At 50.0% G+C, this 24,302-nt stretch overlaps 1 protein-coding gene across 6 annotated transcripts in view; it reads left to right on the forward strand.

The window, feature by feature from the left end:
• Positions 1-24,302, forward strand: part of ZFHX3 (zinc finger homeobox 3) — a 235,847-nt gene that overhangs the window by 7,863 nt on the left and 203,682 nt on the right. For 2 of the 6 annotated variants that reach the window (XM_036897928.2, XM_036897930.2), the window contains exon 1: positions 1,798-2,804. The exons of 2 other annotated variants lie outside the window; for them this stretch is intronic. The gene's annotated coding sequence lies outside the window, so the exon portion shown is untranslated. Of the gene's footprint in view, positions 1-1,783; positions 2,805-24,302 lie in introns of those variants that run through there. 2 more of the 6 variants (XR_005027249.2, XM_036897931.2) reach the window with 2 other exon arrangements.

Here is a 24,302-nt window from a genome sequence, read left to right on the forward strand (position 1 = left end):
ATGTGTTTAAGGGCTAGCAGCTGCCCTCCGAAGAGCCAGGGCCTTTCAGAGCTGGAGGATAGAATTTGCCACATGTATATCTGTTGATTCCACATGTAAGTGCATAAGGTTCAAATCCCCTCTGAAGAGGTATTGTTTTTGTTGATGATAAAAATAAGTTTTGGTAGGGACAGCACCCCAGCTCTGGTATAATCCTTTATATTCGTAATGACACAGAGGACATAGGTTGCCTGCCTGTGGATTACCTGTTAAATCCGTGCGTGTGACAAAGGCAGGCTTGCCCAGACCTCACCGTGTGAGTAGCTGGTGCTGGACTGAGATAAAGGAAAGGGACCCAGGGTCAGTCTCAATTCTGCTTGACAGCCCTCCGCGGTGCAGGAGGCAGCCTGCAGTGTCTGCCGCTTGGGACAGTGGCAGTTTCAGGACAGATCCCCTCAGGGCCTTCTGTCCAGCACCTCTGCATCCTTCCAGATGACTATACTGGTTCTTTGGACTTCCTAGCTTTTGTCTTATTGAAGGTATTTATCTGTCAGCCCACTGGGTTCATGATGTCACCAGATTATGAGGTTGTCCCCTGTTAATAGAAGTGAAGATAAAGGAGCAAAATTAGATTTTCTGGGAGCATAAACCTTTTCTTTTTGTCTTTCATTTATCGCTGGGGCTGTGGGTTGCTTCCAGGTAACACATCAGGGCCTGGAGTCTTCATTTTGCTGAGGGTTTTTACAGAGGCATCTCTGCGTTGTGCGTGCCACGTTACTTGCGTTATTGCTCGCATCATCATCTTCATGTATTATTCATAGTCACTTCTTCAATTAAATTATTAATTGGTTTTCTTTAAGGTAGTCTCAACTTATGTGGCTAACGTGAAAGTGTGTTTTGAGAACACCACCTGTTCTTGGGGCTGAATCAGGCTGTCTGGGGACAGCTCTGCAGTGCTCATACTCCGGTTTGCCAAATCATCCTCCGCTCTGCTTTTTGGCTCTCCACCCCATCCCCCACCCCCGACTCCCCCTCTCCTGCCCCCACTCTCTCATGTGTGACAGAATTTGGCTTGTGCTCTCCTTTGTCCCTAATCGGACATGATTCCCTAGAGGCAGTCTTTTCTCCCAGGGCCCTAGCTGGGAAAAAAAAAAAAAATCTGAGGCTCTTTTCTGGACTGAAATGTAGAGGGGGTTTGTCTGTCCCCAAAAGGTAGGTATTTACGTTAATTTGAACCCAAATTATATTGTGTCAAGTGCTTTATACATGGGAACATGGTAATTTTCAGCCAGGCATCCCCTTTCCTCCTGCACCAGCGTGTGCTTAATGCTAATACGATTCCATACCTACCGCTCTCTGCCTCGTGAGCTTATTATATTTCTAACACTTGCATGGTTCATTATTGTGCAGTCGGAAAGGACTCTCAAGGGTGTAGGGCCAGCCTGGGTGGGTGGCTTTCAGATAGGGTAAAAGCAGGTGCCTTTCAGTACTGAGAGAATTGGGAGTAAATTCGGATTGAGCGTGGATTCTGGCAGGGAGGACAGGGGACTTCCGGTGAGATTTCTATGGTGTTGCCTTTGCGTATCAGAATGGAAAAGGTGAACCTGGGGAGATATAAAAATGTCCAGCAGTTGCTTTGACCAACTACGGTGGCTGCGTTAAATTTGACCCAGCCGTGGAATCTCCCTACGGAGGGCATGATCTATGCCATATCTGAAACGATGTGGCTTTGTAAGGCGAGGCTTGTACAAGAGACTGTAAGCTTAATTGCAAACTGCGACTTCTTTCCTTACTTTTTTCTTCCCTCTTTCTCGCCGTGAAATACTCTATCCTTAAACTCTCAATGGAAAGCAGGGGATGTTTTTATAAGAAGTTTTGCAGCTGAAAAACAGAAGTGCTCAGTAAAGCAGTTAATGGGATGGGTGTGTGTTTCAAATAAATTCCTGTCCACATTGGCTAATGTCCCCATGCTAGAGTGGCCTGGCTGTGACGTGGATGGGGCCCTGAGACCGATGGCTCCGGTTCGGAGGCCCCAGGCTCTTTTCTTGCGGCCGAGGGCGCGTCCCTTTCTTCTCGCCGGCCCTGACTTTTGCTGAGTGAGGGGTCAGCGCCTGGGGAGGACCGGGCTTTGTTCCCGCCGGGCCGGTCCCGGGGCGCGCGGCCCGGCCTGCGCAGAGGCCCGTGCCCGGAGCGCGGCCGAGCGCTGGGGCCTCGCGCGCCCCTGTGTCCCCGTGTCCCCGTGTCCCCGCGGGCGCGGCCACCGCCGAGCACCCGGCCTGCGCCCAGCACGACTGTAGATGTCAGGCTTTGCCCGGGGAGCCGAGCGGCGGCGGGGCTGTGAGTTTCAAATTAACCTTCCGCTTTGTTGCTGTGTAATGTGGATCCCCGAAGGCCCCCCGCCCCGCCCGCCCCCCTTCCCCGGGCGGTGCGCGCTGCGAACTGCGAGTTGAGCTTCATTTACATAAAGCGATTCCGGGCGGCGGGCGGGCGGCCGAGCCCGCGGCGGGCAGGCCGGGCCGGGGACGCGAGCGCCGCGCCCCGTGGGTGAATCCCCGCCGGGCGCCGGGGACCGTCCCTCCCGGGGAGGGGCTACCGCCAGCCCCGGCCACCACCATGAGCCCCCGTCCCCTGTGTGCGGCCCCCCTGCGCCTTGCCAGAGCCACCTCGGAGCCCCGGGGGCGGCGAGAGGGGGGGAGAATGCCGCCTGGGGTGGGTAAGTTCGGGGCTCGGGTGCCGCTGGAATTTCCCGTTGTCGCGCACGCCGCGGCCCCCGGACCTGCGAGAGCCTCCTCCCTCCGGAGGCGTGCGGAGCCTTTGTGTGCCAGGTGAGTGAGCCTCCCTCCCCCCGTCCCGCCCGGTTCGCGCAGCCGGCCTACGGCTGCAGGCAGGTGCTGCGAGTCTTGGCTGAACTTCCCATCCTCTTGGGGCATGTGGGGGAAGGGCAGGCTGGATGCACTTGAACTCCTAGACTTCAGTGGGAACCTACCTGGGGTGAGAACGTCTAAATTCCACTGGGCACAGAGTAAAAGCCTTTCCTCCTTCCCTCCCCTTCCGTTTTTCCTCCCTTCCCTCCCTCCTTCCTTCCTTATTCTGCCTTTGGTTTCTCCCTTGCCTTCTGAATATTTGTAGGGCTAGTGTCACTGAGAAGTTTGGGTTCCTCTGCCTAAAAATGCACCCTTTTCAGCCCAAGAGAAGTCACTGGTCAGTAGGAAACAATGTGAAGAATGCGCTCGCTGTGGAGTAATTAAAGGGAGAATCAGAGTTGGGAACTGGAAGGCACCTTTGGAGATGGACGTGTCCACCCACCCTTTCGTTTTAGTTTGTCGCGCCCTGGAGAAACCAGAGCAGCATTCATTTCCGTGAGGAGGGGCAGTGGAGAGAGAGCTAAGCTAAGCTGTTTGTCCTGTTAAAGGAGGCAGAATACCCAAGTTAGGTCTGTAGCAGAAAGAAAAGAAGGAAAAAAAGCAGTCATTGTAGGCTTACAGAAGGAAAAGAACTTTCTGGAAAATGGTTGTCTCTGCTTTGGACATACCTGTGTTGTAAGGTTGGGAAAACACCTCCAGGGCACAGTGTGTTCCAAGAGTCGCATTGCCTGGCACAGTGGTGCACGGTGTATAAACCATTTTTGATGAAGCCGGCGAGCAGGTGAATCCAGGAGAGCCACCACTTCCCCTACCCTCTATTTGTGGCATTTAATAGGCCTCAAAGACTCTAAAAGCCAGTGACGGATAAGCTTAGAGAGGACAGAGGGCCCCATGTGGGCACAGGGACAGGGCCTCTCCCTCAGGCTGGGGCCTGCTTGGTGGAATGTATTAAGGCAAAGCAAAGAAAACAAACATAAGCTTTGAAGGTAGATAGTGAGAAAGTTCCATGTCATCTCATTTCATCCCATGCTTTGAGATCCTTGGAGACAAGTCACTAAATAAATAGAGTATAATTTAAAGCTCATGCTAGCTGGGGAACTTTGTTTCTTTGCCGTCAAGCAGCAGGTGCGAGTTTGTAGAGCTGGCCTCTGGAGTCCCCTCATTCCTAAATTCAGGAGGTGTCAAACCTTCGTGTTCTTTTAATGGCTGTGGTTTCTGGATAGGTTTCAAGGGGAAACCCTAAAAATCACGAGTTGCAGGAGGCTGGGCTGGAGAGGGAAGCCTGAGTGCTGTGGCAGAGAGCATGTTTGTGAGGAACGTATCCACCTTCCGAGGTAACCTGATCGAGCAAGACTGAGGCTGGAATGTGGGACTGTTCCTTGTTAGCAGGATAGCCACTGGCAGCCTGCGATTCTGAGTCCTTCTAGTTATCCGACCTAAACGTGAAAAGCAATTAGGGAACAGAGGTGGGGTGTGAGAAAAGTCAGGAGTACCTGGTTCTAAGTAATGTAAGGGTTTCAAGAATGGGGGTCAATGGAGAGAGGTACATACCTGGATGCTTGCACACCTGTATTTGTGTTCGTTCTATTTTCCAGAGACCCCACAGGGTGTGTGTGGCTGTGGAGGCCAAGAGAAACTTTTCTTCTTTCTCGTCCTTAAATTACAGGACTAAGGAGATTGTCTGCATTTAGTTTCCAGCATGTTTTCAGAGAGCGTGTAAGTGCCTCTCAGAATGGGCTAGGGTCACACTTGGCTCTTTTATTTAATTACACAAGTGTTATTTAACAACATGGGGCAGATGCAGAAGCAAGCACTTCTACACTTTAGAAACAGTCCTTTTGGAATCACAAGGAGTTAAGTGACTCGGAGACCTTCTGTCTTTATGGCACAGGTCACCTCCCTTTCCCAACGCTCTTTTGAAATGGCTATGCTTCCTACGGGATAGAGCTGCTATTTCCCAGTTCTCCTGAAAACGGTTTTGATGGACAGGGAACTGTTGAGAAACACTGGCTAAGTCTTCCGAAATAAAAAAATCTGAGCTGCCTCCCCAACTACCTGAAACCTTGATTTTGGTTTCTTCCCTTCTGTCTGTTAGTGGCACAAATGAATACTCAGGGAGAGTGAAAAGGACCCAAATAAAACAGTACTGTCTGCAGGCCTCTGTTTGGTTCATCCCACCCTGACAGTGAAGTGCCTGCCTTCTTGCTGCTTTGGGATTGGATTTAACTGTTGTGTAAAGTCTACGCCAATTGGACTGCTCAGTGGCAAGGAGCTAAAGTGAGTGAGATTTCAGTTTTCATCATTATAACTTTAAATGATGATCACTAGACACTCCCAGGACAGGCCTGGCTCACCTTGGGTGACAGGTTGTTAGTTCACTGGAATAAATCTGTGATTGCAGATTATTAGCAAAGTATTACCTGGGGCTGGTGATGATACAGCTTGGTTCCTTCAGTTCAGGTCCCAAGTGGTGCCAGGGAGGGTGTCCTTATTATCACTGGGTGCTTTTGTTCCTTCTGGGCATTGGGGCTTTTAAAAAATATATTTATTTTTTAAAATTTTGCTTCTGTACTGTTAGTCAAGCATCTAGAAATACTGGAGGGCCCAAAGCAGGCCCTTACCTAAGACATTATTTTTATTGCAGAGTTGAAACAGTCTCATGTTAAAAAGTAAATATTTAAGTGACAACATTTTATAGAAGTGTAGGAAATGGCTGCAATTACTAGAAGGGAAAGAAAGTGAGTTGCTGTTACACCCATTTCATAGAGCAGCTAGCTTGCTTCTTAACCCGAAGAGTTTAGTCTCATCTTGAAGTAGTGACTGTGATTCTGGCCTGAAGAAACTTTAAGCCCCATGGATGGTGCACCTTGACACTGTAACCTGCAGAGGCAGAGTAGGTGTTGTAGTTTATGCTTTCATTTGTTGTTAAAATGGTTGCTTGCTCTTAGCCTGGCCTGTGTCCCTAATACAAGGGCCTGTTGGCTGCCTCTAGTTCCCAAGGCTGGTGTAATTAACCAGGATGGGGGCGTTACCATAAAAACACAACAGAAGGCAGATTCCATTAGCGTGAACTTCACAGGGGTGTCCGCATGCCCTAGTATGAGAATTTTGTTGTAATAGTGGTGGTTAGAAGTCACAACGCAACTCAGAACCACCATCCCCTGCTGGGGTTAGAAACTGCAGTCAGGGAAATGGGAGACCCGTTTTAATAGAATCCAGGCAAGGAAAGGCCTTTGCAGGAGCCAGTCTCAGTCACATTTTAAAGGGTGCCTTTTCTGTCCAAAGTACAGTGTCCTGAGTCCTTATGCTACTCAAATTGAGAAACAAACACACAGAAGCTAAGCTTGAGTCAAACTGCCCCGAGGGAGGGACCCGGGCAAAAATCTTGGCTCCTTGGCAAGCCACTTTCAAAATCCAGATTAAGGAGAAAAACTATAAAATCAACAACTGTCAAATTTCTTTTCTACATGACTTGAAGTTGGCTGCCAGATTGTCCCCTCTGAACATGTGCGGAGTGACAATCAAATGGTAGAAGGCTTTCCCCCTGCCCCTGTAATGGTAAATGGCTCCCGTGTGGATGGGAACCCAGAGACTGACAGCAGCATTGGCCTACAGCTGCATAAGCAGTGGGACAGCTCGAATTTTGTTTCTGGTTTTCATTCTTTGGGTAAGGGGACAGGAAGGTAAGGACAAGGCAGTGAGTGGTCTAGCAGTGACGGGCATGTTTCTAGAAGGTTCTTTTCCCAAAGGAGGTGCCTTGTCTCCTTCTTTGTAACTCTTAAAGGTGATTTTTCCTTTGATGTTTTCACTCTTCTTTCACTCTTAATTCCTGGAGTTTCTTGCTTTTGCTAGGATAAGGGTATGAATAAAAAATGGAAAAAGAGACACCGAAAGTTTGCTAAGTGGCAAATTTGGCTCCATTACAGAGTAAGACTTCTGTTTTGTTGGTTTTAACCCCAGACAGGGCCTCTTAGCAAAGTGCCTGGGCTTAATCTGCCTTTTGGGTGAGCCCTTCTTCCTTCCCACGGGCGGGTCACCATGCAGTCTTGTCAACACGGGGATTAATGCCTGAGGGTTTTGATATGCACCCCTCCAGAGAGGACTTAGCTGGCCTCCTGTGTCCTGGTGAGGGTGGGCGGAGGTCTTAGGTGGTTCAGCTGCTCATTCTTTGAATTTTGTGCCACCTCCAAGATTTTTCCATTTTCTTCCTTCCCTGAAGTCAGTGTAAAGGCTTCCACAAAGGGAGGAGCGGGGTGGAAGAACACGTGCCCCCCCATTCCCCAGCCCTGGGCCCTGCTGACTGCCACTGGTTCCACTTGCAGGCTGCTCCCTGTGAAGGTGGGGAGGCACCAGGATCCCTCTCCCCTTCTAGCCTGCTAATCACATAATGGCCTTATAGGCTTCTTAAATGATTATCTTGTCTTTAATTTTAAGTGGGTCTTTTGGGGCAACAGTTCGGACTTTATGGCACGTTTTCAGTCATCTGTAGGAAAACTCTGACCTGGGAAAACTGGCTGCTTTGGATTCTCTGAAAAGGCAGTGGAATTTTCATCTGCTTCTGATTTCACGCACTGTCCTGAAAGTGATTTTGGCCACAGACCTTTGATCTGGGAGTGAGACTTACACGCCTTATATGCTTCTGGAGGCAGGAGTTGGTGACTGCTCAGACCTCCTACTGTGTGTGTGTGTGTGTGTGTGTGTGTGTGTGTGTGTGTGTGTGTGTGTGTGTGTGTGTGTGTGGCAGTGTTAGCTAAACACTTGGGGGTGGTTGGGTGGGGACTTTGAGACCTCCTCAGGCAAGGAGAGCTGCTTAGCTTGGGGGCCTTTGGGCTTGGGCAAAGCAAAAAACCAGGTCCTTTGATGGTTACTTGGTGGTGCCCTATGGACTGGAGGAAAATTCTTCTGAGTCTATTGGTTGAGCTGGAATCTGAATGAGAACTGTTGCTTGTGCGACACCTCAGTTGTAGGCTCTGTATTTTAGTATTAAAAATTCCAGTTCGCAGGCAGCTGTGTGTCTCATCTCTTAAATCTCCTTCGTGAAGAGAGGATGGAGTCAGATTAGCCAAGTGAAGAAAAGACCAAGGGACTTAATTCGATATTTGATTTCAGCCCTGCAAGCCCCCCATCCCCAAAAGTCATATAAGTGCCTGTTCAAATGTGGAAAACTCCCTTCAGTGTATACAAAGCTCTTTTCAAAAGAGTTTTAACTCCTGTAAGTCTATGAAAAGTACATATGTGTAGACATGAACTTACTTGCTTCCCACACTTAGGGTCTCTGAGTGGCCTATTTTGGACAGCATTCCTCGTGCTGACATCTTTGTGCAGTGTGAATATGCTGAGGAACACATGTGCCTTTTTTCTCCTTCTCAGTAGGTTTTCTTTCTTTTTTTCTTTTAACAAATTTTTCTGAACTGCTCAAGAAACAATGCAAACCTCTTCCACCATTTCAGGCTCTGCTTTGTAAAATGCTGTTTGGCTCAGGACCTTGGTTCTTAATGTACATCTGGCTTGTGGGGGAGTGGTTTTTGCTTTCTTTCTAACAGCTAGGTATTTCTCCATGGGACATCTGCATCATGCTAAAGCATCAAGTCAACTTTTGGACACTTTAAGAAGAGATCCAGGGTGGATTCAGTGTCTGTATGAGGAGGTTGATGTCAACCTGCTGAAGCAATTGGTTTTAAATGCCACTTCTCTTCTGCCACGTTCTCAAATGGTGTCACTTTTTTATTCAATACACAATTATGGCTGAAGGGTAGGCATTAAGAAAGACTGACTAGATGAACATGTGCTACTGGGCCTGCCTGGTTTGCTTTTAAAATGTAGTTCCAGGGAAAGAAGGGCAGAAGTGAACATGGTAGGGGCCCCCCTCGTTCTCCAAAGAGGATGTTGAGGCTGGTTTTTCTTCCAACAGGTATAGAATCCAGAGGTAGAGGTGTCTTTAGGGAGAACAAAGCACTTTGACACCTTGTGGGAAGGGACAGTCAGTTTATTTTGTCCTTGCTGGGAAAGCTGTAACAAGTGTCCAGAGTGTGGGGAAGTCGACTGATAGAGGAAGTCCTGGTGCAAACTCCCAAGTGTCTGATTGGAGGGGGGTTGCGGTCTTCCTCATTGGTTGCAGGAATGACATAGTTACAAAATAAAACAGGGTAGGGTCCAGTTTAGGATCAGAGGGCTGGTGATGAATCAGCCCTTGAAATGGGGGTTCTTGTGTTCATACCCAGTTTTGTGGGGGAAGCAGAGATGAATCACAGGAGCTGGTGCTTCAGGAACTGGCTTCTGCGCCCTGCTGCGTCTTAGCCTGTGTCTCTCCCCTGGAATTGCAGGCCTCGGGCCCGCAGCTCCGCTTGGGCCTGTGTGAGTGTAGACCAGTCATTTAACCTCTCTGAGCCTTACTTCTGTCATCTGTAAAGTGGGCATGATACACACCTCACACTTATAGTGGGAATTAAATGCAGTAGAAAATAAGGCTCCACAGCGCTTAACCTGTTGAGTAGCCTCTCTCATGCCAGGTCGCATCCCCATAACCTTTTCTCTTGGGGCTGCCGATGGCCTCTGGTACCCTTTGTTTCCCAGCACCCTGGAAGAAATACACTAAGAGGTCCAGCATTTCTTCGGCTCTTCCTTTATGGGCTGGGAATAAAGCCAACTCTTTTTGACATCCTGCAAATGCGTTCAGGACTGAAAAGGTCTAAAATAGACACAGAGTCCCCATCCTCTCCAGCCCACCCCTCACTGCCCCCCATTCTGCCCCTCCACTCGAGCTGGCAGGCGGCCTTCTAAGTGAGCAGCCCACTCAATGACCCACCTAGAGAGGCCTTCCGGGGCTGGCTTGTATATGCTAATAGGCCTGACTTGTCCTGGCTTGTTTGTAGTGATTTGTGGAGGCATTTATATGCAAATACTAACAACTTGCTGAGTTAATTATCATGTGTCTCTCCCGCGCTCCCCCCCCACCCCCCTCAACTCCTTCCTGCAATGCCTCCCAGCCTGACTCCACGAAAGGGGCTGTTCTCATTCATCCCTGAGCTCTTCCTGTCTTGGCCTCCGCTGTCCCTTCCCTGTCCCCTTCCTGTACCTGCAGGTCTGAGCATAGATAGCTCCTTGCTGCTCTACTGCCCATCACAGGAACCTGTGTGGTCAGAAGTGGGGAACTGGGTACACTGGTGGCTGGCCCAGTTTGAATTCTCCATTAGAGGTGTCACTTGCATGGAGGGGGGAGACTGGCTCACGTTACTCTGAGCTTTAAACCCTGTGTTTTACCTACAAGCTTGAATCACAGAGCTGCCCAGACCTATCAACCCTGGACGTTCAGTCTTCATTCCAGTGAGAAAGTGACTATTGTTTTAACATTACTGTTACTATTTTCATTTGCCCATATTGTTTATCCCATTGCAAGTTGTTACCAGTTGTAAGCCTGCAGAGGGGTTTTGCAGAGGGGTGCCCCGTCTAGCCCCATGCCCCTGGAAAGCTGAGTATTGAAAGTGTGCTTGAGTGAGCCTCACATTTAGTTGTTTCCTGGTTGTGTGTAGACACTGTTGACATTTGGAGTCGAATAATTCTTTGCTGGGGAAGGGGCCATCCTGATTTCTCCTGCCAGATGCTAGTGGCAACCCCCTCACCCCCCTCATGTCAATCAAAAATGTCTCCAGGAATTGCCTAGTGTCTCCAGGGGAGGCAGAATTGCCTGGGATTGAGAACCACTGGGCTAGATTGTGTTTGTTTCTCTGGGATAAAAAGATGGCAGATTCCTACCTCCTCCTCCTCCTCCAAGTTGGACACGTTGAGTAGCCTCTGAGCTTGTGATTTAACCTAGCTGATAACAGATGTTGCCATTTGCTTAATTTTATGGACTTCTAGCTTTTAAAAATTAAGACTCTTTCCTTTTAGGGCATGGTAATGGGCTCATGTACATTTTTATCCTCTAGGGTCTGTCCCGTAGAAATAGAACTCAAGTCCCGTAAGTAGTTGCATGTTTTCAAGCAGTTGTGTTAATAAAAAGTAAAAATAAACAGGTGGAATTAAGTTTAGAATACATTTTGTGCTCCCCACAATATCACCACGACTCTTTGCTTCCACAGCTGGGACTAGGCATGTGTCCAGGGCTCTGGAGCCATATGTGGCCAGTGGCTACCATATTGGACAGCTCAGTAATATCTCGAATCTTTCTGGTCCTTTCCGGCCATGAAATCAAGTCATTTTCTACAGTTACTAAATCTGACAGAGTTTTTTTCTTCTCTCTTAAAAAAAAAAAAAAAGGCTTTGTATTTATACTCTGCAAAGTAGGGCCTTTGCCGCACAGCTGCAGCCGGGCAGTGAGGCCGAGGGTGCAGAGCCTCTAATCTCTGGGGAAGCTCCCCCAGCCTCTATGGGGGAGGCCTCAGGACAGTACTGTGGGCCCAGCCTGGAAGGGAGGGTAAATATTCCGAGGGCTCAGTGTACTCTCACACCGCACAGACTACTGGTTCGGGTTAATTTTGTGTACAAGGTCCCCTTTGTTGGAGAAGGGGGTGAAAGTCCACAGCTGTGACCGGAAACAGGGGAAGGGCCTACTGGGATGACCTTGTTTTGGAAAGTCTAAATGGAACACTAATGGCAGAGATCTAAGACGGGTGATGTATGTGTGTGTTTGACTGGGCCTCAAGATAAGGTGAAGAGTATTTTAAAAGTTACTTTAGCGCAACCTCCCAGATAACCATAGGCCTGGGGCCAGTTAAAATTTATGGCAAGCTGGTAGTCAGGCCTGTGTGTTGGCCTCATTTTATCTTTTGAGCCCAGGCTCTGTAGCTTAACTGGTCGTGCTCTGTTTATTTATTTAATCTTTTTTTTTTGGAGGGCGGCATTGGGGGCTGTTCAGGTTTTCAAGTGAGGGAGCATAGTGGCATTTTATAATGCACCAAGAGCTGGCTGAAATGCTGCTGCTGGGTGCTGTGGGCACTCCATGCTGTCCCTAATAATAACTTACACTGCAGTGTTGCATTGTTAGTTTCCAGCAGCCTGGAGTGTAGGCCCACCCCTCGAACACTGCCACAGGCCTGCCAAAGATGTGCGCTGGGGAGGAGGTGTGGAGCCCTTAATATAGCGCCAAGCCCCAGGTTTCTTTCATCTCTGAGGTCAGCCTTTTCCTGTTACCTCTTCAGTTATTGCAACTGCGTGGCTGGGCTGGCCAGCATCCTTTCCTGCTAAACAGGACTGCGTTAGCCCCTTTTGGATAGCAGGGGAGCACTGGTGTCTTGTCACCCAACGGGGTCCTTTCGTCCTTACCATTCCCTAAATGCTGCCCATCTTAAGAGAGATCCCAAAGTTTACAAAGTTACCATGGATTATTGATGCGTTTCAATAGCTAGTGGTGGTTCTGCTTCTCACCGCCCTGTCCCCAGGAAGAGTCTTCCACCGCAAAATTCTCCCAAGCTTTGTTCTTGGAAAAAGTATGTTCTTGAGCTAGTGGGGACTTTGCGTTTAATAATACATCTTTTTACCGGGTTGCAGCATTTGGCTTGAATCTTGCATGGTTTCTTATTTGCAGTTTGGCAAGGTATAGTTTCGGGGACAGGGAGGCCTTTTCTTGAGGGGCAATAAAGGTCAATTGAGAAGTTCTAACTGTTGGACTTCATCTACAAAAATAAGTTCATTATTGATAGATTGTAGTAGTCTATGGATATCTTTTTTTGAGGCGGGGGGCGGGGCAGATGTGGTCTAAGGGACCTTCAGACTTTTCACTTTACGTATCCCGGAAGCCACTGCCATCTGCCTTAAGAAATTTATTTTTTCATTTTAAATCCTCAAAGACAAAGGGACCTGGAAGCTCAGACCTGTCCTGCCACATTCCTGAGTAATTTGGTTTTGATTAACCCAAGGAGAAAAGTTGGTTTCTCCTAGCGACCGAGGGGATCAAAGCACCAGGAGGGGCAGTTCCCCTAATACCCGCGGTCCCCCCCACCCCCTCTCTCTCACCACTGCCCCCCTCCTCCCTGGCCTTTTCAACCTCCCCCTCTTTAGAAAGCCCAAGCAGGAGTTATTTCCACTTTCTGACTCCCAGAGGAGTGGAAGTGTATCATAGAGCTTTAGATGGACAGACCAGGGAGACATGCCCCCCCCATTCCTTTCTTCCTAAACTCCTTTTCCCCCCACAAAGCTGCGGAGCACATTCCTGTGCTAATCCGGCTGCTGGAGGAATGCAAATGGCTGTAATTGTGTGCCCCAGGACGGGCCTTCCACATCTGTGCAGCTTTTCTTCTTTGAGGGGTGGCTGAAAAGTTCATTTACATGGAGAAATGAGACTGGCTTGTGATCCCTAGTGGCGGGGTGGGTACTTTCTAATAGGAAAGGGGCCGTGTCAGTGTTCTCTGCCCCTGCCCCTTCTTCTCCCCCTTCCCACCTTACAGCCTGTGTGGTGGTGGTGGAGGTAGGGGTTGTGGTGGTAGGGTTACGAGCCTCCTGCTGGGCATATTTTATGGAGAGGGCAGTTAAAAAAGAGAACTCTGCACTTGATAGTAAGAAATAATGCTGGAGTATTAGGCAAGCTGTGTAATAGGTAATCTTTGCATTAAACCACAACAAACTTTTTTTTAAAGTAAACTATTGGTCTCAGAAGTAATTGATGACATTTTGGAAGGGGTGTGCCACTGCGCTGACCTCATCTAGCTTCTGACACCCCACATCTCACCTTCCACCTTTTTTCTTTAACTTACACTTGCAATTTGGCAGTGGGCTATTGGGCTACTGAGAATTTTCAGCCCAATTAGAAGTGTCACTCAGGAGTGGGTACTTCGTAGCTTCAGGGGCATGTTCAAAATAGACAGGAAAATGCTGTCTCAGTCGTACTCAAGACTCCAGGATGAATCTGAAGTTGAAAGACAGGCGAGGTTCTCGAACAGCCCTGTCCAATAGACATACAGTATGAGCCACATGCGTAATATAAAGTTTTCAAGCTGCCACATTAAAAAATTTTTTTAAAAATCAGTGAAATTAAATTTAATAATGTATTTTATTTAGCCCAGTATATCTGTCATGTTGTCATTTTAACATGTGATCAATATTAAAAAAAACATTAATGAGGCATTTTGCATCCTTCTTTTATAAGAATCTTGTGTGTGCTCTATAGTTGCAGCCCACGTCAGTTCAGACTAGCCCCACTTCATTGGCTCATAGCCATAGGGGGCTGGTGGCTGCCTGTCAGGCAGGGCAGGGCTCCCATCAAAGATGCTGCCCCAGGCTCTTCCTAGACATTCACTTGATGGAGCGCGGTCACCCACTGTCTCTTAGGACTAGCGGCTTCCGTTTACAGGGGTTCGGGGCTGCAGGCTGCATCTGCATGCACTTTCTTCAGTAAAATCTGCCTGGATCCCCTGGCATCCTCATGGGGTTATTAGGAGGCTAAATTGTGCTGCTGTGCAAAGGTTTTGTGAACTGCTTTGGTTCCAGCAGTGGCCACAAGATGAGCCAAACCCTTGGGGGAGAGGGTACGTGGCCGGACAGCCCTCATTTGTGTGCATTCTGGGGCATTTTTATTGCAACAGTATTATTGCTTTATATGTCACCCCCTCTTTATTCATGAAATCGCAAACTGGCAGGGCTACAGGGAGCTTCTAGACCCCATCGTTTCTCACCCTGTCCATGGCGGCTTACTAGCTTGTAGCAGTATGGGGTGTAGATCTAGGACCTCAGGTGTGTGGATAACGGGTATACAATCCTCTCTGATGGCACACAGGCTTCTTGGCTGGCCAGCCTGGCCGATGTGCTGTGTGGCGTGGAGGGGCATTTCTTTGGGAGGTCTCAGCACTGCCCAGGTGTTAGACGCAGGAGCCAGTCTCTACCAGAACTCCCTTCTCCTCTTTTCCCGTAGTGTTTATTTACCTTTCTGATTTCTCACATGACCTGAATGCCATGCCATGGAACCCTCTTTCTGTAGTCTAGCGCCAGTGGGCATCACTGGTTGGAGAAGCAGAAAGGGAGGGACGGAGGCCGATAAGGGAAAGTCAGAAATTGCCTTGCATGTGAGGATAAGGGGTCTGATCCAGGCAACAAGTCCCAGCCTAGACTTTTTAAAAAGGCTGTACGTAATTTTCTCTTGTTAACTCATGAAGTGACTTTTTCTCTAAGCTGCAATGACTTAAGCCCTACTAACATTACCACTCTTAAGAGTAAAGAGCCAGGAAGGCCCCCGCCAGCCTCTGCCAGCCGAAAGAGCAGCTGTACACTGTGCCCCATGGAGGATGCGCGCCCTAGCAGAGGCGCGGAGAAGGCCCGGAGTTCTCTCACTATTGATCTTAGCGTCCTTAGTCGATGTGTGTGATAACAACTACTTTGCTTCGCTGTTGCGGCACCCAGGGCGCCCAGCCAGCCCCCACCCACTGGGGGCCTCCTCAGGAGGACAGTGGGGTTTGCGCCCCTGAAGCTGAGAGGCGGGTATGGGGTTGGGGTTTTAGGGAGGGAGGTATCTAATTCCTTCAACAGGCCGGCCTCCTGGGCAAGCAGGAAAAAAAACTGCAAGTGTGAAGTCGAGTGGCCCCCGGCGCCGGCCTCTGCTGGGGACGGGGTAGCGCAGCTGTCTGACCCCTGGTGAAGAGTTCAAATCTGCATTTAAAAGGAGTGCCGGACCCCACCCCCTTCTCCCAGTCAAGTTGAAACCGTTCACATTTTAGAGGCTGTGATCGGGCCTTGTGCTGGGACATCAAACAGCTCCTAGTTCCCTGCTGCCAGGACCCAGTGATGCTGGAAGCCACGAGGGGGAGTGGGGAATCTTCCAAGCTGTAGTTCCTGGGTAGCAGTAGTTGATGAGGACCGGCACCCCCCTCCCTCCCTCCCACCTCCCCCAGGCTCATGGAAGGAGAGGGAAGTTTCTTCCTCAGTCAGACCCAGGGTGTTTAACTCCTTCCCACACACACTGTGGGCAATGCTTTTCCTTTTCCATTGTTCCCCATCTAAGGCCACCGTGGGCCTGGTGGAGGTGCTGGCTGTGGGTTCTGGGGACCCTGGGTGGGGGGTGGGCAAGGTGATGTCTGGTAGTCATGTTTTCCTCGCCATGGAGGCACAGCTCCCCTATCTTGGGCTTGTGATTAAAATGCTTTGCTCTGAAAACGCTTTGGCCAAGTCAGCCAGTATCCCCCACCCCCCGCCCGTGCTCTTCTGTTGTCCTGAGCAAGAGGCATCCTCTGCTTTTCTGGGAACTTTGACAGCCTTGGTGGGCAGAATCAAGATGGGCAAGGAGAGCCCATGCTTGTGGGGGTAGAGTGGGAAGGGGAGCCCGGCCTCCGTCAGTGTTGACAGAGAAGGGACAGCAATACTCTGTGCCTATCCCGCTCTAGCTGCCCTGCACAGAGGGGGGTCTGGCCTCAGCCCTGCCCGGAAACCCAGCCACTAGGGCTCTGATTTGTTTACTTGAACATTAGGTGAATGTAAACAGTTCAACCTCTCTGATTTTATATCCCCAAAGAGTCCGAGTGTGAATGCAAATGGGCATTAGGCCCCTGCAGTTTCCATGACTTTCCCCACCCTCTCCCGTTGCTAACTCTCAGGTCCTTAACCTGCTCGGAGGCAGACGCTGTCCTCTGCGAGCTCCGAGACTCAGGGCTGCCTCCCCTTTTCTTTTGGTTTTGAATTCTGAGATTTAAATAGTGACGTTGGGAGGCCCCCATCTGTAGGATGAGAAGTTTAATAGAACAGAGAGGAAAGATGCTAGTAAGGGGAAGTCTAGTTGTCTTCATCTCTTGTTTGGGGAGGAAGGGAAGTTTTCTATATATGTGTTAGTTGGTCAAATGCACTTAACGAATTTTGACAATTTGGTTAAACAAACTCTATAGCGTACCTTCGTTTAATTGTTTCTGAACCTTTCTTCTTTTTGAAAGGATAATTAGGGCCTTATGCTTTTGGACCCCCCTCCCTGTAAGTGTAGTGTCTAAGGGAAGTGTCCGTGGGGGCAGTGTAATGTGTCTTCTTGCTTTCTCCCTTGCTGGAGTAGGCACGTGCATTTTTGTCTTTTCTTCAGGGGAGCATGGGAACTCAGCCTTGTGGGAACTCACGCCAAGTCACTTTTACCCACGGGGTTCTGGAATGTCCATTCTGTCAGGGAGCTGGCGTTCCCTCGGAATCCCAGTGCCTTCACTCCCTCATCCCCAGCTCCCTCTGCTTCCCCCCAAACCCCCAGTTCCAGTAAGGGGCTCCCTTCTTTGCATCAGAGGGCCATTGTGACCTGCAGAAGGAGGAGCAGAAGGTCCCCCCTCCCCGCCGCCCCGTGCATTTGTGTTCTGGTTCATGCATTCAAGGCCTGGGCGGTTCTGTCCCCTGTGGTGGCTCTGGGTCCAGTCATGCCATCACTGGGACATTTTAATTAGCAGTGCCTTAGTCATTAGTGAGTTATTGTTTTTGTCTGGAAACACTTAAGTACTGTTTACTCGATGTCTCAACGAAATGCAAAACAGCAATTAAACAGAAATTTTTTGTATGAGGCAAAAACCAAAATGGATTGTCAAAAGCAGGCCCGCGGTTCCTCCAAACCAAGTAAAATCACTTTTCCCTCCAGCCTCCTGATAACTGGATTGCTCCAAATCCTGTCTTTCTTCACGACCTGCCCCCTAGAGTTATAGAGTTATCAGGTAGAAATACCGGTCAGCTTCATGTCTTGCTGTGTCCTTCCTTCACTGGGGTGGACATTGGTTTGGTGAAGTGGTAATACTTACTTTTTTCTTCCTTGGCCTTTTTTTTTTTTTTGTCTGCTATCTGGAATATTTCAAAACCCTTTCAAATGAAGATTAATTATTTGTGAAAACTCTTGCACCACCTTGTGTGATGGCCTGTAGAACTTGTGTGCATTTTCTTTACACTTCTTGAGACTCCAGCGCCGTGGTTAATCTGAATGGTTCTTCACTACCTCTTCAGAGTGTTGGGATGCTGGGGTAGATGCCCCTTTTCTTTGGGGAAACCCTTTTTGTATGGACTAGTGGAAGAGAAGCTGAGACTAAGAAAAAACCTGGCTGAGGTGGAAGTGGAGAGGTGCTAGAATGCAGAAAACAAAGGCAGGGCGGGGGGCTGGTGGTGGAGCATGTGAATGGCCCACAGCTTCGACAAGAATCCATAGGAGGGAGTTGGGCCTTGTTGAAACGGAGGCACAAGTGGCTTCCGCTTTGGTGGCGTTCCTGCCCCTCTGAGTCCACGATTTGTGGACAGTGGAATCACATAAGTAGGCAGGGGGCTGTGTAAGGGGATAGGTTCCTCTGAGTTACACCGTGGGGGCCTCCCTAAGAGGCGTATTGGGGGTAAAACTCTTCTTGCACCAAGTCCGTCACTGGGGACCCCTCGGGGCCCGGTTTGTAACTGCTCTGGCTCTTGTCTCATGCTCCCTGTCTCTTCTTTTTTTCTCTCTCTCTCTCTTTTCCCTTCAAACAATATCTTCTGACTTCCAGATTTCTGATAAATTGATAAGAGGCATTGCGTGAGTCAATAGAGCTGTAGACACTTTGCCAATATAACCCTGGCTCTATTGATCTGCCAGTAAATTAAAGTCTTACTTAGAGGCTGCCGATATTTCTAATCTCCTGCCTCACCAATTACATCCTCCCTGCTACCTGGAAAGGAGACTTGAGCCTTCGAACCTCATTTTGTTGTTGCGAGCCTACTGCTCTCCTTCCATGGGGCTGGGGGCAGGTGGGGGGCGCTTGCCTCACTTATCCGGTAGGAAAAGGGGGAGTGTGGAGGGAAATGAACCAGCATAACTCCATGTATGGGGTCTGTTCTCATGCTGCAGATTCATTAATAAAAATTTCTGGATCACGCATTCCATCATGCTCACATACATTTTAGAGCACGTCTGCAGGCCTCACTCTTGGATTTGCTCCAAGCTTGGAGGTAGAGAAAGTAGAGCATGGCTGCTATTGTAGCTTCCCCTGGCATGTTTTATGGCCTTTCACTTTTAAGAAATTGTTGACAGCCTTTTCTGTTGCACGGGGAGACAAATGGGTGCTTGGATCAAAAGCTGGGTTATTAGGGTTTATCACTTTTTAAAAAATGGCCAGGAGTTTGTGAAAAGGAAGAGAGCAGAGGAGGGGTGCCCCAAATAGCAATGGCTGGAGGCACGCCTGGGTGCTCACTGCTTTTCCTGGGTGTTGTTTTGTTGTCGTTTTGTGTTTTCATGGGAGCAGAGGGATGAGGGGGAGAGGATTCATTTCTTTGTCCGTTGTAACTTTTGCCAGTGGTGTCCCTCGGTCACTCCCCCTCTCTGCCCTCTCGCTCACTTGTGTGAAGTCAAGTAACAATAACAACTGCTTGAAGATGTCCTTGCAGGAACAATGGGGCGCACAGAGTTCCCTACCGGGATGCCCACTTTCTGCGATGGCTGGTGGTTTGAGCAGATCATTTGTCCGATAAGCTCCTTTCAAGTCCCATTTATGTGGTTGGCTTTGGGAAGAAATCTCCAGATAAATGCTGTGTTCTCTCTAATACCCCAGAGCAAGAAATCAATGGGAGGGATAATTCCTTCCCTTGTCCAACATACACTTCTCCAGTGTTTCTACCCTGAGCAGCACTCAAGGTATTTCCTAATGAAAAGTCCAGTCCTGGCGTCCTGTCTCTTCCTCAGCGTTCTGAGGAACGAAGCGTTAGGAGGTGCCCGTGTCCCCTTTAGTGGAAAGAACAGCTTGGTCCCTGTGACCTGGGAAAATCTCTGGTCTCCCTCTGCCTTCTCCCACGCCTGACCTCTCAAGCGGGAGAGGTGGTTGGTGAGCCGGGGTCGGGTAATGGGGGAAGCTTGCCAGTGGAGTTCATCAGCTGGCTGCGTTAGGGAGGGCGTGGAAGGGACGCGGGGCCCAGGACTAGGTGGGAGGCACTGAGTGGCATCCCCCTTCTCGGCCAAGGCTGTGCAGAGCTGCCACAGGGCGGCCAAGATGGCAGCCGCCTGAGACGGTGGAGGAAGCGGGCCTCGGGGTTAGCCGGGCCTCCCTGCCCCTGGGCCTGGAGACAGCCTCTCCGCGCTGCCCCTCTGCTCCCTTGGGCTGGGTGAGTGGAGATGTTAGACCAGGAGAAACCCCAGGAGGCTGGGACTGACTTTCCCCTTTGTTTGGATTGCATTGTGTTGTAGGAGGTGTTTAAATCTTGTTCACACCTGTCGAGGCTGAGGCCTGGCTTTGAGAGCAGTTTGTAACAAGACTTCTGTTGTTGCCGAAAAGGTTGTAGCTCACAACAGAGGAACTTTATTGTAGCAACTTGTTAATGTTCAATTAGGCAAAATCTGGGTGCCAGGGGCAATGGAAGGGCATGCTGACTTTTCTCTGGCTGCCTGTGCAGGGATGGGGTGGGAAAAGCAAAAATTTTCTGTGAGCTCCTCCAGGGGCAACAGGCGAGGGTCTTGGTGGAGCTCGGGGGCCCTTCTGAGGTGCTGGAGGTTGGTGAGGGTGAGGGCATGGGTGTGCTGCCTTCAGCCATAACCACCTCCCCTCCCCGTGTTGGCACTGGGTGCCTCTTGGCCCGGTGGGGTGCGGGCTGTGCACAGCTGGTTGGGAGGCTGGAGGGAGGACCCCAGGCCAGCGTGCGACAGCTTCAGCATCGTGCCTCGGAGCCCCGTTACCTTTCGGCATCTGAACCTAACTGGCCACACCTGGGTGTGTCTCTGGCTTCCTCCCTAGCATGATTCTTCTTGAATGACTGTCTGGCACATTGATGGGCAGTGTTTCCCACCTTCTGGTGGACTGAGGTCTCAGGACTGTGGAAAGGAAAAAACAGGAAGCTCATTTCTTTAATAGGAGGTTCAATTTGGACTAAGGTGTTTATATTTTGCCACATGAACGTTGTTGGCTGACAGTTGGCTTTTCACAGTAGAAAGAAGGGGGGACTTGGGGAAACTGGAGCTTCGCTTGAAGCAAAGCAGAAACGAGACTCTCAGAGGGTCCGTGCCCCATCCTACCCCACCCTCCCACCTCCCAGTCAAGGTGCCCTGGGACCTGGCAGTTTGGCAGGAGGTGGAAGGTAGGTGTTCCCTCCCCACTGTCTCAGGGAGTCTTCTGTGCTGGCAGGGCCTGGCTGTAAAATATTGCCCCCCGTGGCAGCCTCACTTCATAGTGTTGAGCGATGAGGAGTGTGGGGCACCCGGCAGTGTATTAAACACTAGTTGAGCACAGGAGGGGCAGTATATCACAGGAGAGAGATAAGCAAAGTTCTCTGATAGTGGATCAATAAAGGTTAGTGACATCATATCTCAAAGTGAGGGAACCTGCTTTCTGCACAGCCATTTATCAGATCACAGCTCCGGAAGGGCATTAACCCCTTTCTGGCCAGATTTCTTTTTACCGAACACAGATAGACCAAAAACTCCTTCGCTGGGGAGGCAATTGTATGGAGGGGGGATGCTCACTCTTCCCAGCACGGTATTTGCATGCTGGGCACGTGCTGGCTTTGGAAATGCCTTCTGCAGCTACATCTCGACCCAGCGGTGGCCTGGGCATGCACCCTGCGTTTATGAGAAGTTTCTTACTTTGAAATTTGTGCACAAGTTCCCGGAAGAAGACAGTGTTACTACTGGAGTCTTAGGACAATGCCAGAGTGTTAGGGGTTGTGCTGCTATACTGCGATCAGACACCTGGGGGCTGGATTACTGTTCAGTGTTTGATGGCCAAGCAGTTTGGGCTAGATTATTGAAATTGCAATAAGCCTGAGAATGATCTGTTGTTTTTTAAATCTTTGCAGCATTTCAGGTATTTTTAAGGCTTGCGGTGCTCTGAGATTGGCAAACTACAGCCCGTAGGCTACATCTGGCCCAATGCCTGTTTTGTATAGTCTGTGAGCTAAGAATGGTTTATCCATTTTTCAGTGGTAGGGGGAAATCAAAAGAGTGATGTTTCATGAAATATGAAGTAATTTCACATGCATGGAAACATGTGAAAATCTTATTTATATCCATTCGTACATAAGGTTTTCTGGGAAAACAGGGACTGTATACATGGCCCACCAAGATGAAAAAATGTACCTGGGTCTTTACTGGAAAAGTTGGCCAACCCCTAATCTAGCTTCCTGTCTCAAGTCTACTGCTAACTAGCTGTGTGACCTTGAGTAAGTCACCTTCCCTGTTTCATTGGTCTCTGTAATCAAATCTCATCCCTTGTCTGTTCAGGGCATTCTGAAAGTCGGATGAAAGATGGGTTTGAAAAACAGCTTGTGTTTGCACAGCATTCATTATTATATTAGAATTAAATGGTTCTAGTATGGAAACCATCTAAGATGGTGAGGGCGTGGGGCCTTTCCTTGTGGAAACCCAGTGCCTGGTGTGGCAGCTCGAGCTTTGGAGAGGTTGTGTGCCTTGTCTCTTTCCTGTGTCTCGTTGGGTGTAGTTTGAGTTTCTTTGTGTGTCTGAAAACTTGAAGGCATGTGTCTTCCCAGAGCGGACATCTTCGGCTCTGCAAGGAACCATCAATTTTCCTCCGTGACTGCTGAGATTTTTATCCTTAAAGAGTTGGATCACTTTTCTTTCCGTCCCACCAGTGATTTATAGATGGAGTGAGCAGGCCTTTTCCTGTAGGTCTCTGGCTGTTTATCTTCTTGGTTGTTCACGATACGCTGGCTGGGGTGTGCACACTGGCCAGGGTGTTTGGGGGCGGAATGCCAGTTCCAGGGCCGGGGTGGGGCAGTCGGGGGAGGAAGAGGCTGGCGGTTCCAGCCCAAAGCTAATGGGCTGAGGTCCAAGTGGAAAGTGTATTTTCATTGAGGAAGTGTAGGTATTAGTGGAGCCTGGATTACTGTGTGATTGCGCTGTCAATACTGTGGCACTGAGTCCGTGAGCGCCCGCACAATACGGGGAAACACTTAGCTCACTGCCGCTGCTTATTGAGAAGCCAATAGCAATTTACTTGCTCACACTTGACATCAAATCCATTCCCAGAGGTGGAGCTCCTGCAAACTCCCACGGAGCTTCCTCCCCTTCTCGGGGCCCTCTCCCACCTTGGGGGTCTGTGCCTGTGCCCAGGGTGGGGGCCAGACTGCCCCCACGTTGGGGGAGGAAGTGGGGCGGGGCAGTAACTGGGGGATGTTCCCTTTTTCTTCTCTGCCTCATCACTCTTGTCCTCGTCTTCTTTCAACAAGTGCTAAATGACCCTCTCTTCATTCCTCCCTGGGGTGTGAGTTTTCTGCATGTGGGAACTTTCTCCTCCTTCCTCCATTAAAAAGTTTGTTCCTTAAAATGGACACAGAAGGATATCCTATGTGGGCGGGAGCTGGCGGGTGGGCGTCTGAAGAGCAGTGAAGGTCAGAATGTGCTGTGCTGGGGAGCACAGCGCCCCCCCGTGGAGCCCCAGATGGGGGAGCGGGGCATCCTGTGCCCACGTTCTGGGGGATGTGGGATGTTGGGGCTGCTGGGTTGGGGCTCCGCTGAACACTGTGTTCGTCTGTGCCTGCTCATGTGGAGTCTATCTGTGGAGCATCTGGCCACTTGATTTACAGCGTTTTCACATGACCAAGTCATGTAGGTGCCTTCAGACCCTGGGTTATTCTCTGAATAATCAGCTTGCAAATCAGGGTGACCCGATTCTGGGAGGCAGAACCTAGCAGGCGTGATTTGGGGGTGACCAGTCCATGGCTCCCGTGGGCTCCTCAGGTCTCACTGAACGCTGCCTCCATTTGAGTTTTGTCTCTGTGTTCCCAGACCTCGGGGCCCAGTCCAAACATTTTTTTAGAGTTTCTTCCATAGGTGTCTGTGCGACCACCACTTGCAGGGTGGATGAAGGGAGAATGAGGCTGGCGTTGAAGTGAAGGCTGGATGGTCTCAAGCCCACTCACCAAGGGCAGTGCCTGTTGCCCGTGGGCGCCAGAGGGAAGGCGGCAGGAGGCGACCTTGACCGGGGGGGTGTCATGAGGCTCCGAGGAGATGGGCCGTCAATTCTCTGGACTCTGCTCCTTCCAGTCTGGAAATTTCTCCCTAGTGGCTGATTGTCCTGCCTCACTCCTTCCTTATCCCTCCTACCCCCAGCCGCCTCCTTCCTCTGCCAGAGACTTGGCTATTTCATATCAAGCAAAGCAGGACCGTGTGGAAGTGAGACTGTGAGGCTCTGACTTTTTTACCTTTGCTCTAGTGATCTTGTTGGACCCAGAATACGAGGCGCACGTGTGAGCGGCAGCCTGCACCTCTGCTGTCGCTGGAGCACCATGCCAGCCAGGGATGGGGCTGTTTAATGATGGTGCTGCTGGAGCTTTGCTGGCGGGACAGCCTTCTCGGGGAAGCTGAAGGGACTCTCAGGAAGTCCTTCTACCCAGCTGGGCAGCGAAAGCAAGCCTGTCCAGAAACAGGGGTGTCACTCAGAGCTCTGCCGCTTTTTGCCACGGTCGAATGTAGATGGGCCCACATTGCCTTTGGGCCAGCACTGTGGGGTGTGTTGGCCCTGGAGGTTCGCCTCCTGGTTTCTCCAGGCTGGGATCAGTGTGGGGGTTTGGCAAGGTGACAAGTGAGCCCCGTGGGCGTGAGGTGGGACTTGAGCTCTGATTCCAGCA

This window comes from Manis pentadactyla, chromosome 15 (assembly GCF_030020395.1).
Source record: "Manis pentadactyla isolate mManPen7 chromosome 15, mManPen7.hap1, whole genome shotgun sequence".
In the NCBI taxonomy this organism is placed as follows: domain Eukaryota; kingdom Metazoa; phylum Chordata; class Mammalia; order Pholidota; family Manidae; genus Manis; species Manis pentadactyla.